Below are 19,286 nucleotides of genomic sequence, written 5' to 3' on the forward strand. Positions count from 1 at the left end.
TTTTCATCTTCAAACAAAAAAGAAAACTCACATTAATTTTTGTGGATAAAAATTAATAAAATGAACGAGAAAACCTTTTTTCCAATCCACCTCCTTTATATATTTTTTTGAAGAAAAATAATATAATATTATATTCTTTTATTTTATTTGTCCCTCAAAAATATAAAAAATTAAAATGTCATTTTAACACTCATTTTTAAGACATTGGACATAGCAAAATTTTATAATTCACTTATAACAAACCTTTTTAAATAATTAAATATAACTCATCTTTTAAAATTATAACATTAAGTTACTTTTCAACAACTTAAATTTAATTATTTAATTATTTTCCTTCTTAACCACCCTTATTATAAAAAAATTTGAAAAAAAATAAGCCAAAGATTTTCATTACTTTTATTAAAAAAAAAACTAAAAAAAAACATCAAATGACGGCTCCTTCAACATATCCATGTTACTACCTACTAGTTGAAAACTATGCTTTTTCTTCTCCAATTCATTCAAAGCAAATGAGGAGATTATGGATGGCCTCAAGGTATATATGGTAAGCATAATCCTTGATGGAAACGTAAACAAAATATATCTGTTTGTTATATTTAAGTTTAAATATGTATCATTTATTTAATTATTTGAAAAATGAATAGAAGTCAGTGATTAAAGTATATGGACACAAGGTTCTAAAAGTGGATGAAAAAACACTTTAGTATACATAACTTTAAACGAAAAATTGAAAAAAAGAAATATTTTGGTGTCTTTCCTATTTTTCAATTGCATGGTCGTAGTTGTGGGCATCGAAGAGTTTTCAGATTTTAAATTGATTTTATAGTGTGTTTCCAATTCTATGCGTGCTGGTTTTCCAGTTTGCAAGATTCAATTTTTCACTGTTCCACATTGATGTTCTAAGTGTTTAGGAATGATTTTCCTTATGATTTTACTGAAAATTAAAATTCCAGATTATTATTATATTTGTATGAAATATTCTTTTCAAATATTTGTTGACTATACAATGGCTGCTGGTACCATTCTGGCTGTACTTTGATGACATTGGGAGTTTACTAAAATATGCCGTACCAAAAAGCCAGCGCAGCATTGCTATAGAAGTTTCATATTAATTTGAATATTTTATTAAGGACAGACTTTAAAGAACACCGCCATACATCCTTTTAAATTTGTATTGTTGAAAGATGCACAAATGAAATGGAAACCGCAGGAGATAGGGATTCTTTAAATGTTTTCTTGCAGTTTTACCTTGTATTAATGAAATAGCACTGACAAGTGGCGCCCGCTTCCTTCTCTTGTTCGGTATTGCCATTTTGTTTTTCTGATAATAAATGGGGTTATTGTTTCATATGAGACGATGCCTTATGTTAAGTCTAGTATGGAGGCTGCGTTTGGAAAATCGCTCATAATTTTTTATATTTGTTGTTTTGGGGAACCCTTTTTTGGAACCTTTTGCTAACGCACTGCCAATCTAATGTTTTTTGAAGGCTGCGACTCTGTCTTTAGGAGGATCATGTGCGTTTTCAACTTTTACTGTTCCGCTTGAGGACCTGCTGCAGCAATATAGTGGTTGCCTTTGGAGGCTATATAGGATGAAAGAGAGGCTGTAGTAACTTGGCCAAACATTGACCGGTAATATTTCATTTTCTGGTTTATATTCAGAATGCTATGAAGGGACAGTCGGGTTAATTAATAATTTAACAAATTGTTTTAAGTTTCCAGCTTTGGCCATTTGCTGTAACACCTGGGAACTGAGATCGGTTTGGAATCATTGTCAGCTGTTCCATCTTCGTGACACTTGCTACAGATTCTAGGTAATTATTTTATGTGTTTTCAATTAACTTGCTAACTGTTTGACAAAATATCTCCTGCCTTAATGATGGATATTTATTTGACATAATACCTGGATGTGGTTATTTAAGTGGAATAATTGTTTACTTCTCAAAAATTGTAATTATTCGATGGTTTAGAGCGAATAAAACAGTTCTCCGCTGCTTGATTTATTCGCTGGATCCATTTTAATTTTAGTGTAATGTCTACAAACTTGGTATCTAGAATCAAGTTCGTTAGAAGTGTCGATATGTATTAAACTCATTTTTTGGCCTATGATGGATATTGAACTCTAATTTTGATCTTTATATGAAAGAAATCAATAATATGATCCCTAAATTCCCTAGTGTGCATGTTTTGAATAATATTTTTACAAATTTATGTGTTTCTTAATGTTCGAAAAATTTGCCAATTTATTCTCGAGATTGCCAACTCCAAGTTTTCGAAAAAATTTAGTTTTGTTGAGTTGTAGCCCAACCTGAGCTTTCCAACTATCTACCATACAAAAATAAAATTAGTCAAGAGTCTAGCGCAATGACTCTTTTCTTATACTTATTTTGATCATTTATTTTCCAAATATGTGTCATTTCTCTGTACATATATTCCTCCTTTCAAAGTAATTACTTGTCCCTAGCAATTGGGTAGGAAAAGAAGGGCAGCAAGGGGTTGAAATAGCACTAATCTGAGATGCAGAAGCCTTGTATTCTACAAGAGTAGAAATGGTAAGATAAAAATCAACTCAAATGAAGGTAGCACTCAAGTTTCACTAGGAATTTGAGATAGTCGAGATTTGGCACCTGCCTTATGCTTCATTATCTCTTACATGATCATTATAAGCTAAGTTGCCAGCACAAGCACGGGAATTGTAAGAGCAATTTTTTTTTGCCCTTGGGTATGGTACGTTTGGGTATATATATATAATCCACAGAAAATTTAAAGAAATATAAAAAATTGTAAAATTAAATACATTTGATAGTATGATACTTCATCATTGATCAATGCCAAATGCCAAAATAGTAGTATTAAATTTCAATTAATAGTAAATTATTGAATAATAGATCAATTGGCATTTAATAGTGAGAAATTTTAGTTGTCTAAGTTCTCCACCCCCCTAGCACCCTCATTGTAATCAAATTTCTTATATGACAAGAGATCCTAATAACTAGTGAGGGTTTGGGAGTGGATACCTGTTGATGTGTTTTTCATGCACATGCAAACACAGAATAAAATACCAAGGTATCTTATCTTCTCTTGAACAAAGCTTTCTCGAATGTTGAAGATCTCGCGACAAGATCAATCGGAGTAGCTCCAAGGTTCTTGTATGTAGGGTCTCTACTTGTGGATAAGCTCTTGCGGTATGATGTGATTTTGCGGTATGATGTGATTTTGCTAGAATCACAAGGGGACTTACATTCGATGACCTGAGTGTCTGATTTGCTTTGGATATCACTGGGACGTGAGACTCTAATTGTCCTTGATTTTTAAAAAAGAAAAAAGGATAAGGGTTGGAGAAGGATCTAATTCTAACACTAAGAATGTAGGAGCAGTGGATGACCTTTCATGAAACTCTAATTAAGTCTTATTTTGACATGCTAGGATCATCTCCACAAGGTTTGTGCGATCTTCTAAGGATAGCTTTATGATGTTCAGATCACCACTACAAGCATAGACACCGTCAGGTTGATGCATATCAATGAAGAAGCGATAATTCAAGTTAAGCTTAAGCTAAATGATTCCAGTTGACTACGCAAGGCAAGTTTGCAATCAACAAACCACTATTAATATGGATATACAAATTTCACCATTGATCATACAAATTTCTTCCATTCATCTAATAACATGAAATTAAATTTGAGAAGTATAGAGAACATGCAAATTGTAGAATCGACACATAGCAGTCACCATTCCTTCAATGAAGTTTACATGTCTTTTGCAACAATGCCTTAGCAACAATCTTTGCCTTCTCTTTCTACTCTACTCTAAAATGCTATCTACTATTGAGCTATTATCGACTATCTCTCTTTTTGCTAACTCCTAACTATTCTCTGATTATTAACCCTTACAAATGAGGAGCCAGGGTTTTATATAGAGAGTCCTTTACAAACTCACGGCTTTGATTGACTTAAAATCAATGGCTAAGATTAAATGATAGAAACCCTAATTAGGGTTTGTTATAATAAACTTCATTAGCCAATGAGAAAATTACATTCCAGGAGTGAGGACCAATAGGAAGCAGGGGTAGGTACATTGAAGTTTGTGCCGTCCCCGATGAGTTAGGTACATTGAATCTGGACATGCTGAGGTGGACCAATCTAACTGGAGGAAAAATGACTAGGATGCCACCTTGTCTGACATCTATGTCTTGGGTGATCTCTTTTCTCTCTTTTGACATGATGAATGATGTACCTCCTTCACTCGCATATGCTTGATGAGGCTTCCTCATTGTCAAGTGTTCTTACTCTGGTAGCATACCTCGCCTTGAAGTGTCATTCTTCTCTGTCATCATGTGGTTTCTTCATGTGGTAGAATGAGGTCTTGAGGCTAGCTTGCAACTCCTCGAACACTTGAAGTCTTCCAACGCTTCAAAATACCTTGAGTCCTCCTTTATGCATCTGGAACGTCCTCGATGGTGATGGGCTTAGAATACGTCGTCCTTGTCCTAGCCCGATTTTCTTCCACCTACAAAACAAACCAAAAGATGATTAAGTACACATGATATATTTATCTCGAATAGCATTTTCTACCTTAAATCATCAACAAAAAGGCATTAGAATGAAATTTGCTCAAGATCCTCCCCAGGGATAGGCCCTATAAGAATTTTGCTTTGGACCCTTTGGAAGGGTCAGGAGCGAAATTTGCATTTTAGCTCAAATTTCATCATATCCTTGCCTTGAACTTCTCTTGACCTTTGAATCACTTTCTCCTAAAGACATCATTGATTTGACCTCCAAAAAGACCAAAAAAGAGGATTACGCTTTGGACCTTGGCCAAGGACAGGATCTATAAGGAATTTCGCTCTGGACCCTTCGGAACGGTCAAGAGTGAAATTTGCATTTTAGAACAAAATCTTCACATTTTGTGACCACAACTTGCTCAAATGCATGTCTAAGGATGCCTTTAATCTCAATCAACACTAGGTTTGATTCAAAATTGGAGCAAAATAGAGGTTTTAGGAATTTCGCTTTGAACCCTTTGGAAGGGTCAGGAGCGAAATTCACATTCTAAGACAAATTCTATCATTTCTCTACTCCAAAATGCCTTCCAAGGCAAGCATACACTAGTCTTCTCTCCACCAAGACCTGGGAATCCATCTCTTAATCTCAATCATGGGCAAATTAGTTGATTTTGGGAATTTCACTCTGGACCCTTTCGACAGCTCAGGAGCGAAATTCTAGATTTGCTTGTTTTCCTTTACCTAGATTCATTCTTCATACCTTGCTTTCCTTTGACTCTCAACTTTGGATCCCCCTCTCACGAAGACAACACTTGTTTGACCTCAAAATGGCTTGAAAGGAGAATTTCACTAAAAATCATGACCAAGGACAGGACCTATTTAGGATTTCATTTAGGACCCTTTGGAAGGGTTAGGAGTGAAATTCAAGTTCTAGCTTGGAATCTTCATCATTGGTGGCCACAAGTCATTCAAAGGCATGCCTAGGAGCATCTTCAATCTTAATTCACCCTGTTCCACACTTGGCTTGACACAAAACTGAGAGGAAAAGGAGAGAATGAGAATTTCACTTTGGACCCTTTGGAAGGGTCAAGAGCGAAATTCACATTTTGAGCTCATTTCTTCATTTTTAAAACTCCAATCCACCTCAAAAGGAAACGACACATCACTCCACTCCCATCCACGCCATAAAAACCAAGGATTTGACCTTCTCCAAGGGGAAAATAGGTGTTTTCAAGAATTTCGCTCTGGACCCTTTCGAAGGGTCAGGAGCGAAATTCATGATTTAGGACAAAATCCTTCACTCCTTCACTTCTAATCACTTCCTAAGGCAAAAACATGTCAATCCACTCCCAAATATGCCCGACGAACTAAGATGTTGGCCTAGGCAAGGAAGAAAATGAGGTTTATGGAGAATTTCGCTGTGCACCCTTTGGAAGGGTCAGGAGCAAAATTCAAGTTTTGGGACAAAATCCTTCACTCCTTCACATCCCATCACTTCAAAAGGCAAAGACATGTTAATCCACTTCCAAATATGCCCAAGGAACTAAAATGTTGGCCTAGGCAAGGAAGAAAATGAGGTTTATGGAGAATTTTGCTCTAGACCCTTTGGAAGGGTCGGGAGCGAAATTCCCAATCTTGGACAAAATCCTCACTTTTCAATGCTTTCATTCTCTTCCTAAGGCAAGAACATGTCCACTTACCCCTACCATGTCCAAAGAACAAGGATTTTAGTCTAAACAAGGAAGAAAATGAGGTTTATGGAGAATTTTGCTTTGGACCCTTCGGAAGGTTCAGGAGCAAAATTTCCATTCTAGGTTGATTTTCACCATTTCATCAACTCAAACCTTCTTTCAAAGGCTAGAACACCTCAAGGTCACTCCAACCATGCCTTAGAAGTCCAAAACTTGGCCATGACAAGGAAGAAAATGAAGGTTATGTGAATTTCACTCTGGACCCTTTGCAAGGGTTATGAGTGAAATTCTTACTTGGGCTCATTTCTCACCTTTTTCCTCCCTTCCTTGGCTTGATTATAACTTCTTAGGCCTCCTTCGATCATGATCAAGTGAATTTGCTCCTCAAGTTGGCATCTAGTTCAAGATTTTGTGAAGAAATAGGGTCCTATATGAATTTCGCTCTAGACCCTTTCGAAGGGCCAAGAGCGAAATTTACATTTTGGGTTGATTTCTGACTCCATTTCCCACATTTCTTCATTCAAACAAGTGAATTGCCTTCAATAATACCTGTGACATGGATTAGCTCATGGCTTTGGGCAATGTAGAGTGTCTTATAGAGGAATTCGTTCTGGACCCTTTCGAAGGGTCAAGAGCAAAATTCCTTCTTTAGACTTAATTTCCCTTGAAATTGACTTGACTTTGCCCTAGACTCACCCCTTAATGCATTTCCTTTCATATCTTTGCAAATTTTCTCAACCATCCTATGACTTAGGTGAAATCTTAGGTCCTCTATGAAATTTCGCTCTGGACCCTTTGGAAGGGTCAAAAGCGACATTCCTGATTAGCTCAAGTTTCTTGACATATTCTGTTCATCTCACCAAATTTGGCCTTTGTGAGATTTTGCCAAGATCAAGGGCACAATGAAAAGTATAAAAATAGAGACAAAAGAATGACAAGAACAAACTATATTCTCATCAATATGAAAATGATCAACTGGATTCACCAATACAATGAATATAGGCTTGCTTATATAGGCAAGGCCATATGAACGTACGAGCACACAATCATGACATGTGGCTCAATGAGAAACAAGGGTAGGTAAGAAATACTAGGGGTAGGTAGGAGAAATAATATAATATTCCACAAGAGGTGGATGACCCACCAAATGTGGAGTGTAACAACAAAACAAGACCACAAAAGGTGGAATTTCTCCTAAAAGCTCTATCCCTATGTGCACACTTCCTTAAGTGTCTCAAATCCAAACTACGAAGAAATGCATTATCCTAAGTTAAGTGTAATAATATTCATAATGAATATTTATTTACACCAACACCCCCCCTTAAGTGCAACTTAGGGGAATGAAGACTCAAATCAACAATGCAAGATGGGTCCTGACTAATAGGCCATGATAGGTACCTGTTATCACTTGAACCTGCACCCCTATTCGCTAAGCTATCAACTCAGCAGGCTTGTGACACATGGGAACCCTCCTAGGCCTGTGGGTTGCCTAAAATTTGCAGTGAACCTCCAGAAAAAGCTGGTTCTTAACTGGCTATCACCTAATTCTGACTACCTTGATTATTTTTGTGGAGAAAAGAGAAGGAAAACATGAAAATGAACCTACTGTCTTATTAGAATATTAAAATATTGTTAATTTTAGTATTAATGCTCAATAGTGTATATTCTCTTTTAGTAAGATCTTCTACGATCTTATCAACAGTTTCTTATTAGAAACTTGCTATTCTTGTAAATACTCCTGTACTATTTATGAGCATCTTGCTCATTTTGTTATTTAATCAATTCTTTGAAATCCATTGCGTGTCTCGCACTGTTTTATGGTATCAGAGCTATAGGAGAAATTTTTTCGAAAATTTTTTAATTCTAATTTCCAATGAGTGGAAATTTTCGAAATTATTCCAATTACTTTTAAAAATCCATCTAGGGTTTTTTAGTTTTTTTTCCCTAGCTCCTGTGACTACTTCGTGGGTTTGTACAGTCGCGTTTTTTCACGACCCGTGATCATTCCGCAGTGCTATCTGCCAGCAACACAGGGTGCAAGTGACGCGATTTGTTTTCTCGCTTTGTACCTGCAAACTCGTCGCGACCTTTGTTCGGCGGCGTTCATGGCTCTGTGCGCGACCTGCAGACTCGTCACACTGTTTTATGGTCGTCACTATGGGTTCTAAAACCCATGTGGATGTCTCTACTAGTGGCGCGACTCCCGTTTTTCTTCCTTGTGCCAAGTTTCTTTTGTCTGCAAATTTTCTGGGCATATCATGGCTTCCACGACCCTCTGATTTTTTCGATTAAGGTGTTTACCTTCAAGTTTCCATCGAAAATAAATTTTTCTTGCAGATTCTTGGTGGGTTTTTCAAAACCTAATTTGGGTAGTTGCCCGATTTTTCTAGGTGCATCGTTTTCCATGCCTCAATTTTCAAGCCAACGGATTTGAATTTGGTTTGCAGATTACTTCTGGGTTTTCTCTCATCTTTCAGGCACCTATCCGTTTTTCTGCATCGATCAGAACTCATCTTGAAATCCGTGCCTATTGTTGTTGTACCTATCTCTTCCTATCATTTTTCATTACATTGAGAAACGTGCAAATGGCTTCTCTAACCAATCTAATGTTAGAAGGCAGTCAACGCTTTAATAGTAACAATTAAAACATCTGGAAACAACGTATGTTGACCATTTTTGAAAATAGGCGTCTTGACTAGATTGTTTTGGAAAAAGAGCTCAGTCCTGGTACACCTGGTGCAGATCAAGATAAGTTTGATGAACACAATCGAGAGACAGTTATGCTTCTCAAACTCTCCGTGACTGATGATCAGTTACCGCAGATTCCTTCCGGCAAGACAGCATCTGACATCTGGAAGCATCTGAAGGAATTGCATGAGACATCCGACAAGCACTGAGCATTCTTTCTGAAGAATCAGCTATTCTCCATTATGATGGACGAACGCATGTCCTTACAGGAACACCTCACGAGCATTAAGGACATCCGAGATCAGCTCAAAGCTATTGGTCGGACTATGGAGGAAGAAGACATGGTAGTAATCACTCTGAAAAGTCTTCCGAAATCGTATGAACACTTCATTGAGACCCTCAATATTACTTCAACTAATGTTGACCTAAAGTTTTCAGAATTGTGCACCAAACTTCTACAGTAGGATCACTGGAAACAACAGTTTGGTAGTGGTACTACGTCAGCCTCCTCGGAAAATGCCTTCACAGCCCAATCCTTTCACAAGGATAAAGGCAAATTTCAGTCCTCTCAGTCTTTTCAGCAGAAAGGCTCTTCTCAAACATAGGATGGTGTTAAGAAGAAGAATGTGCAGTGCAATTACTGTCACAAGTACGGCCATATGAAGAAAGATTGCCGTCAGAGGCTCGCTTCTGAACAAAAGAAGCAGGGATGGTCACACCAGAAAGCGCATGTTGCTGAACATTCCAAGCAAAAGGAGTCTGCCTTTTATGCCTTTATGGCTAAGAGGTCTTCAGATCATGCCAAGTCTTCTGCTTGGTACATCGACTCTGGTGCGTCACGTCACTTTTCTCATCGGCGTGACTGGTTTACAAACTTCTCATCTTTCAGTGATTCCGTTGTATTTGGCGGAGGTGAGGAGTATACAGTTGTTGGCAGAGGCACTGTTCAGATACAGTCTGGTGGCAGGAATCTCATCTTCCTGAATGTGCACTATGTTCCTGGGATGGATCTTAATCTGCTCTCTGTCAGTCTGATTATGAGGAATTCTCCTCAGCTAGATGTGGTGTTCAGTGCTCACATCATTGATTGGGAGACTCGTCTTACTGTTGCTGTTGGTCTAGAGGATCATGGCCTATACAAGCTTCTTGACACTGGTGATTCTCCTGAAGTGGCTCTAGCAGCTCGTGTTTCTCCTCTCAGCACTTTGTGGCATCAGAGATATGTACATCTCAACATTCAGTATCTCTCTCAGCTATCTCGGGAGGGACCTGTTTCAGGGTTACCTGATATTCAGACTCAGCATCTTGGAGCATGTGGCGCTTGTCAAGCTAGCAAACAGCATCGGACTTCATTCACACATGGAAAGTCTTGGCGCGCATCTAAGGTACTTCAATTACTTCATGCTGATATTTGTGGTCCTATGAATACATCTTTTGTTACTAGTTGCAAATACTTTTTGCTTATTGTAGATGATTTTAGTAGAAAGATGTGGGTGTACTTTCTTAAACACAAATCAGATGTATTTAGTATCTTTCAGAAGTTTAAGTCCTTTGTTGAAAAAGAGTCTGGATGTAGCATGATTACTCTTAGGACAGATAACGGGGGGGAATTTTGTTCTTCTGCATTCTCCAACTTCTGTGATACCCATGGCATCAAACGCCAATTCACTACACCCTCCACTCCTCAGCAAAACAGTGTTGTCGAGCATCACAATCGTACGGTTGTTGAGATGGCTCGCTCTATGTTACAACACAGGAGTGTTTCGAATAAATATTGGGCTGAAGCAGTGTTTACTGCTGTCTACCTCCTTAACCGTTCCCCTACTCAGGCTGTTAAGGGGAAGACTCCAGAAGAGGTTTGGTCTGGTCAGAAGCCTAAGATCAGCCACCTGAAGGTTTTTGGCTCTATTGCCTATGTTTGGATTCCAGATGCTAAGCGCTCCAAGTTGGATTCCAAAAGTTAGAAACTCATGATGACAGGATACAGTGATCACCATAAGGCCTACAGACTAATCGATATAGACACTAAACGTCTTATCTTCAGTCGTGATGTTGTATTTGATGAAGACAGAGGATTCTTTCAGTCCCCTTCTTCTGAGCAGTGTTCTGAAGATCAGCCTCACCGTGTTCTTATTCGATTAGGTTCGCCTGATGGAAGGGGTGATGCAGAATCTATTTTGGATGATGCACTACCTGAGTTCCCTCCGAAGAATAATCCTCCTCCTGCAGCTCCTGTTCCTGCTCCTGAGCCTCTTCCAATTCCTCCAGATGTTAGCACTTCTACTCTCTGGCCTAAATGGTGGGCCAAGACCATTGGTGATCTCGGGGATACTGAGCTCATTGAGGGTAGAACCTCCCGTAATAAGAGCAAACAGTAGCATACAGTCAATTTTGCTCTCATGGCTAAAATACACAGTGTTTTTGAGCCTCAGACATATTCAAAGGTTAAAGGTATACCTGAGTGGGAACAAGCTATGGAAGCCGAGTTTCAGAGTCTTCAGAAGAATCACACTTGGGCCCTTTCTGATCTTTCCTTCAGGGAAGAAGCCCATTAGCTGCAAATGGGTGTACAAAGTAAAATACAAAGCTGATGGAACCCTAGACAAGTATAAGGCTCGTCTTGTTGCTCGTGGGTTCTCACAGAAAGAAGGCATTGACTACGAGGAGACTTTTGCTCCTACAGCCAAAATGAGTACCATACGGCTCGTTCTTGCCTTGGCAGCCCAGTTCAGTTGGAAAGTCCATCAGATGGACGTCAAGAGTGCCTTTTTGAACGGTGACTTACAGGAAGAAGTCTACATGACGCAACCCCCAGGAGTCAAGTTTGTTGGTCAAGAACAGAAGGTCTGTAGACTAGTCAAAGCACTCCATGGTCTGAAACAAGCTCCTCGGGCTTGGTACATGAAAATTGATAAGTACCTGACAGATCATGGTTTTCAACGGAGTCCATCTGATGCAAACCTGTATATCAAGCATACTAGTAATGATGTTCTGTTTGTGGTTGTCTATGTGGATCACTTAATCATTACTGGCGGTTCAGCACATTTGATCACTGGGATCAAACAGGATTTGTGCCGCACCTTTGATATGACAGATTTGGGACTTCTACATTACTGCTTAGGAGTTGAAGTTTGGCAGACTGAGAACAGTATCTTTCTCTCTCAGTCCAAGTATGCCAGAAGTCTTGTGGACAGGTTCAGAATGCAAGATTGCAAACCTGCCTCTACTCCTATGGAACCCAGGCTCAAACTTTCAGCTCAGTCATCTTCACCAGTTGTGGATGAATCTTTGTTCAGGCAACTAGTGGGCAGTCTCATCTATCTTACTGCCACTAGACCTGACATCAGTTTTGCAGTGAGCTACATTTCACGCTTCATGACAGCTCCCACGGCTGATCATTGGATAGCAGCGAAGCATGTGCTGCGTTATATGAGTGGTACTCCTGATTATGGACTTCTGTACACTCGGAGTTCTGATCCTACACTCAGTGGCTACACAGATTCTGACTGGGCAGGTTCGGTTGATGACCGTAAATCTACAACAGGGTATGTGTTTAGTTTGGGATCTGGTGCTGTCACATGGACTAGTAAGAAGCAGCAGGCAATGGCTCTCTCCTCGACAGAAGCAGAGTATCGGGGAGCAGTTAAGGCATCTTGTGAGGCGGTTTGGCTTCGACGAATGCTTGCGGATATGCATGTCTCCCAGGCAGGTCCAACTCCTTTGTTCTGTGATAATCAGGGAGTGCTCAAACTCGCCAAGAATCCAGCCTTCCATGAAAGAACCAAGCATGTGGAAACTCATTGTCACTATATTCGACAGCTGGTTGAAGACGGATGCATCCAGTTGCTGTATGTTCCTACCTCAGAGAGGCCAGCAGACATCTTCACCAAACCCCTTGGTCCTGATAAATTTGTAAAATTCAGGGGGTCTATAGGTGTACTTAATAGATTGAGCATTAAGGGAGGGTATTAGAATATTAAAATATTGTTAATTTTAGTATTAATGCTCAATAGTGTATATTGTTTTTTAGTAAGATCTTCTATGATCTTATCAGCAGTTTCTTATTAGAAACTTGCTATTCTTGTAAATACTCCTGTACTATTTATGAGCATCTTGCTCATTCTGTTATTCAATCAATTCTTTGAAATCCATTGCGTGTCTCGCACTGTTTTATGTCTAACAGGTGATGCACCAAACTGAATATCTTGAGGAATAAAAACAACAAACAACAAACAATATGTCAGTAATAATACTCACCTACACAACCCAGCAAGTCATAACCCTTGCATGAATAATTTATAAGAAGGCTAAAGTCACAGTCCTTGGAAGAGAAAAACACTTCTCACAACTTAAAACTGCTATTTCACACAACTCATAACCTGCAAATAATTATGCTTCTACATAAAGTACCCTCATGAACATACAGTTTAAAGGACAAGGATATCACAAAAAACCTGCATAAACACCAAATACTTAATGACAAAAGAATATGAGAAGGTATAGTTTACTTATTACTGCTCAAAGTTGTTACAATGCTCTCTTATTCCTGAAAATGTGTTACAAAAACATTCTTTCCTGCAGAGAGAACTCAGAAATTACAGTCTGCTAAAAGATGAATGAAGAAGAAACCTTACAAAAATGAAGTCTTCTATTATATATGCTTTTCCAAAGGCAGTCAAAAGGACTCCACCTCCTCTTTTTGGGTCGAGCAGACTCAAAAAACCCACTTGTTAGGGCCCCAAACATGTCTGAAAGGGAATGCACTTCAGCCAAAAGTCAAGCCACCCCATGTCTTCCCATAAAAACCCTTAATTGCACAATAAATGACCCATAAATATCCCTGGCAGGCCTGCAAGCCTTCATTAATGCAAGAAATATCTTCTTTGACCTCCTAATAAATGAAAATAAATATCTGTTAAAGTGATTTTAAAAAAATACCATTACCTAAATTGAACATTTGTTTAATTTTATTTTTGTATTTAAAGTAAAGATTTTAATAACATAAAGATAATAAAATTATTTATTAAAGTGATAAATAAAATAAATCACTTTAATAAGTAATTTCGTTATCTTTATTTATTAAATAATAAATGTAATCAGAAAATATATTTAATAGTGTGTTTAATTCACTTTAATAAATAATTTTTTTAATTATATTTATTATTTTTTTAATACTTTAAATATAAAAAAAGGAAGAAACAAATGTTTAATTAAGGGGTAAATTTTTAGATAACTTTAATAAATATTTATTTATTTACATCTATTAACTTATGCCTAGTCTCCATAAAAGAAATAAAATTTATTACAAATATTAAGTGATATAATAAATCAATAATAAAGTTTATTAAGGGGATGAAAAACATTTCATCGACCCCTTAGGCATTTTGCGTGGCAATGAGAGAAGAGAAAATAAAATATAACCCTAAAACTCTTCATTTCACTCCTCATTTTGCATTCGATATTTTCATCTTCATTGGAAACTTCACTTGGAAGCTTTGCTGAGTGCCGCTAGGGTTTGGACTGGGCATGAAAGGAGGAAAATTGGTCATTTGTTGTGTGCTGGGCGCAATTCTGAGTGTTGGGCGCCATCGGGCTTTTGCAACCTGATCTCTTTTTTTTGCATTTGCCGATTCTGGGCACATTGGGGCTAATTTCGTTGATGTTGGGCACGATTTTGTTGATGTTGATAGTTAAAACTGCGAATTTCTTCGCACCTCCTTGGCATTCGACACTTTATCTCTGCTGCTGGGCGCGATTTTCTGAGAAATGTTGGGGTGCTGCCATGAGGGGTTTGGAAGTTCGATTTGGGTTTGAAAACTGCCACTTTTGGTTGCATTTCTTATAAGCCTTAGAGATGCCATGACCGATATGTGGATTTTATAGAAGCTGAGCGCTATCCTTCTGATTTCTGGGCGATTCTTCCCTTTTTGGCCGCCATACTGCCGTCTTCAAAAGAAAAAAAATGCAGATCCTTCCATCATTAATGGTGATCTCAAGTGCATATATTTTAATTCTGAAAGTCGATTCTATCGAAAGAATTTCCTTTCTGAAAACTATCTCTGACAATAGTTTAACTTTTATGACTGAAATGTGCTTTGATTTTCTGCAAAAATTTGCTCCTTCCTGGTTTTCATTTGCATATTGTTGGGCATTTCGTTTTTTAATTTCTGTTGTAGCGTGATCTTCTTGCTGGGGACTATGTTTGACTATGGCTTGATCTCTGCATATTCCACATATTCTGAGAAAATACTGGTAAAAAAAACATGAACATTTCAGCTCCTTTGGTGACAAATTGCTGCACTTTACATGGATGCATATTTGCTATTGCACATATTCTACAGGTCGTGAGTCTTTCATTGCATACTGCTGTGTATTTCCGCCATTAATGGCTGCTTCTGGAAACCCTCTGTCTTCATTTAGCAATTTGATCTTTCTCAATTCTGAAAATAATTTTCTGAGCATAGCTCCTTTCGAAAATAATGATTTTATCAGATTTTTCTTAAAAAATACTGAACGGAAAAATGTGAAAACAATACTACTGTGTGTTGGCCACTAATGGTAGCTTCAGGCGATTTTTCTTGTTTCTATTTCACTATACTATGAATAAAATGATTTACTACATCTTTCTTGGTTATTGAAGTTGAAACCCTTGATACCATGTTGCCTGTCCTCTTCACCAGTCTGTACTATCAGTGGGTTCCTTGTGTCTTGAACATTCATTGTATAATGATTACAACTGTTAGTAGCATCCACTGTTAAATTTGGCCTATTCGACTGTTGTATCTTTTATTAAATCAATCAAATGATTGTTTACTGCATTTCGACTGTTCTCCACTTTGATTTTTTGCACCTTAGCATTGATCCTTGGGCCATGGAGGCTGCTAGATAAGATTTTCTGCTCAGAAACTGAAATTTTAGGCTTGTCTCCTTGTATCTTGATCTATTCTTTACTATCCTTCTTTGATGTTGTGATCATGACTGCTCATCACACTTTTGTATTTCTTCCCCTTTCCATGGGAATTGCTCTTTGATTTGTGAAATAATTTGCATTTATAGGTCCTTGATCCTTAACTGGTAGCATCAAAACTTCCATATGCATATGTGAACTAAAAGTAACTTAACTTATCATTATCAAGATTGTGTCTTCATTGATCTTCTCATCATGTACAAAGGACTGCCATAACAGTGATCTTGTTGTATAGTGTCAAAGGCTTCTGTTGACAGTGAAAAGGTCATTCTATACTGCCCTGGGGGACTGTGAATGACTATTTAATGTTACAGGCTTCTATTTCTCAGTGACCCTTGCATCTTTGTTGGTTGTCCTTTCTTTATGCCATTGAGATACTCTTACTAATACTACTGTGCATTGCATTTGAAAGATGCTAACCCCTCTATAACTGTGTTTAATGGTATCTTGCATTGTGTTAGAAATTGTCTTCGTTATGATTCTGAAAATGCATTGTATTCCTTACTATTCACTGCCCACTGAGTCTGAAAAATTGAATGTTGCATTTTCTATACTTAGTCTACAGCTTTATGTATGCACTGCATATCTCATTAGCATGCATAAATACCTTGTCCACGTCCTTTAAAAAGGGCAGCCTTATCATGCCTATTGGTTGATCACCTGATCGCATACTTGCGTTTTGTTACTCTTTCTCTATCATCAGCTCTGATATAACTTAATTGTATGAGACCTTGCTATTGTTTCATATGAGCTGGGCTCAACCCTTGTGGGAGCCTCATTTACCCCCACTCATTTGTGAATTTTATGACCAGCAAGCTGTCCTTTTTCCTAATCCTGCACATGAAGCAAACATGTTAGCAAAAATATGCATATGTACGGTGATTTTCCTTTGATCTGATATTTGTTTTTTTGAGATCCCTCTGTGATGCTAGTTATATGCATCTAATGCATGTAGGGATTATATATATATATATATATATATATATATATATATATATATATATATATATGTGCATGCATTAGTACACATGTTAGGAATGTAGTCAACCATTGCTTAGAACGAAATGTTCTAACGCATTGCGTATTTTAACTCTCTTGCAGATACCAGAAGGAAAGAAGATACAGACCAGGGTGAAGCAGCAAGACAAAGGCAACATCAAGTCTACTCCAACCGTTCCAGTCATTCAGGCAATGACTGGTTCCATTCTCAACATGCTCTCTTCATTTTTTTTTTTGTACTTATGTATACATGTCTGTGTATTTCCTTTCTGCACCTAATGCATGTAGCTAGTCTCACGACTCTTTGTGTGGGACGCATGTTTGAATATTAATAAAAATACTTATCCTTTTGATGAGATGTCTCTCTCTCTTGCTGTTACAAACTAGAAGTATTTGAAAAATACCATCTTTAGCTCATTCCTTAGTGCAATTGGAACACCAAAATAGCAGAAGTAGTACACACTTGCTTCATTTTCTAAAAACTAGCATATCTTAACTTATTTTTCAGCTAGAAGCGAAAAATAGGTAACAGTACCCATGTACAATATGCAAATGCAAGCAAAACTATGCAAAGCAATCTCTCACAAACGGAGAAAAGGAGAAAACCCAGTGGAAAAAAACTCCCCCCCAAAAGAGAGATGAAAGTACAAAAGACTCTCAAAGAAGAAGGACAAAACCTCAAAGAGGAAAAAGTCTCTCCCATAAGAGAGGAAGGAGAAGTCAGCTGACCCCCCCTAATGACACATCTTGCACCTCCAAGAGAGCTCGCAACTGTTGGAACTTACTCTCAGTGAAAGGTTTGGTGAATTTGTCAGCAACCTGCTCCGCTGTAGGACAATACTGCAAATCAATGACCTGCTCCTGAATGAGCTCTCGGATATAGTGCATATGAATCTCGATGTGTTTGGTTCGCTGATGCTGGACCGGGTTCTTCGAGATAGCAATAGCACTCTGATTGTCGCAATGTAGAACTGTCGGTCGTGGAGTGGTGAACCCAAACTCTGTGAGAATTTGCTGGAGCCAAATGGTCTCAGTCGTTGCGTTAACAGCGCCTCGATACTCAACCTTAGTCGAAGAGAGAGCAATAGCATGTTGCTTCTTGCTCTGCCAACAAATGGGGTCGGAACCAAGGTGAAAACTATAACCAGAAGTAGACTTACGATCATCAAGATCGCCAGCCCAATCGGAGTCTATGTAACCAACCAAGCGAAGTCCTGTGCCTGCTACATAGTGAATCCCATAGTGATGTGTACCCTGGATGTAATGAAGGATGCATTTGGTGGCTTTCCAATGAAGCTCATGTGGTTCCTGCATGAAGCGAGAAACCATGCCAACTGCAAATGAAATATCAAGGCGTGTATGGGTCAAGCAGATGAGACTACCCACAAGCTGATGATACAAAGTGGCATCAACTGATGGAGAATAACACTGAGCCTCAAGCTTGACTCCTAGAAGAAAGGGAGTCAGGGCAGACTTACAATTAGCCATATGAAAGCGTGCAAGTAGATCAAGAGCATACTTGGGCTGTGATAGTGTAATCCCGAAAGGTGATCGTGAAATCTCTATCTCGAGAAAGTAGTGCAAAAGACCCAAGTCAGTCATAGCAAATCTGTCATGCAAAGCAGATTTGACCCTGCTAATGATGGATGCAGTACTCCCTGTAATGATCAAGTCATCAACTTAGAGCACAAGTATCAAGTGAGAGTCATCCTGTCGCAAAATGTAGACATTCGGATCGGAATGACACCTGGTGAACCCTGCAAAGAGAAGAAAAGAATCCATCTTGGCATACCAAGCCCTGGGGGCCTGCTTAAGGCCATAGAGAGATTTCCTTAGTTTGCAAACCAAAGAAGTATCCTCGATGAAACCCTGTGGCTGCTCCATATAAATCTCCTCATCAAGATCACCATGAAGAAAAGCACTCTTCACATCCATCTGATGTACAGCCCAACCATGAGCTGCAGCAATAGCAAGTGTCAAGCGAATGGAATTCATCTTAGCTACGGGCGCAAAGGTCTCAGTATAGTCAACACCTGCTACCTGGGAGAAACCTTTCGCAACAAGTCGAGCCTTGTATTTATCCACACTACCATCCGCTGCAAACTTGGTCCGATAGATCCACTTATATCGAACCATCTTTCTCCCCTTAGGGAGATGGACTAAATCCCATGTGTTGTTCCTCATCAAGGAACTATACTCTTCCTCCATAGCTTGGTCCCACTCAGGAACCCCTGATGCTTCCCGAAATGTCTGTGGATCGGAAGCGGTAGCAATGAATGCATGTGGAAGATTTTGATGTTGTGATCGAGTTCTCTGTGCATCTGAAGGATCCCCAACAAGAGAACCCACGGACTCAAGTGTCTGTCGAGCCCAACGAGGTCTAGGTGGAGGTGGAGAACGAGGCTCCTCAACTACAACTGGACCCTGCGTAGGTGTA

At 38.6% G+C, this 19,286-nt stretch overlaps 1 protein-coding gene and 1 long non-coding RNA gene across 7 annotated transcripts in view; one reads left to right on the forward strand and one right to left on the reverse strand.

Moving 5' to 3' along the window:
* Nucleotides 1–19,286, reverse strand: part of LOC131074601 (fatty acid amide hydrolase) — a 196,577-nt gene that overhangs the window by 90,365 nt on the left and 86,926 nt on the right. The gene's annotated exons all lie outside the window — the stretch shown is intronic.
* LOC131074602 (uncharacterized) lies at nt 838–17,207 on the forward strand. Of its 2 annotated transcripts, none has more exons than XR_009113083.2 (4): nt 838–1,302; nt 1,488–1,632; nt 1,716–1,814; nt 16,952–17,207. It is a non-coding gene; the product is annotated as an uncharacterized LOC131074602 (long non-coding RNA). The 2 variants fall into 2 exon arrangements; XR_009113084.2 differs by having other exon boundaries at nt 840–1,302; nt 1,723–1,814.

The sequence above is a fragment of the Cryptomeria japonica genome, chromosome 7, assembly GCF_030272615.1.
Source record: "Cryptomeria japonica chromosome 7, Sugi_1.0, whole genome shotgun sequence".
Classification (NCBI taxonomy): domain Eukaryota; kingdom Viridiplantae; phylum Streptophyta; class Pinopsida; order Cupressales; family Cupressaceae; genus Cryptomeria; species Cryptomeria japonica.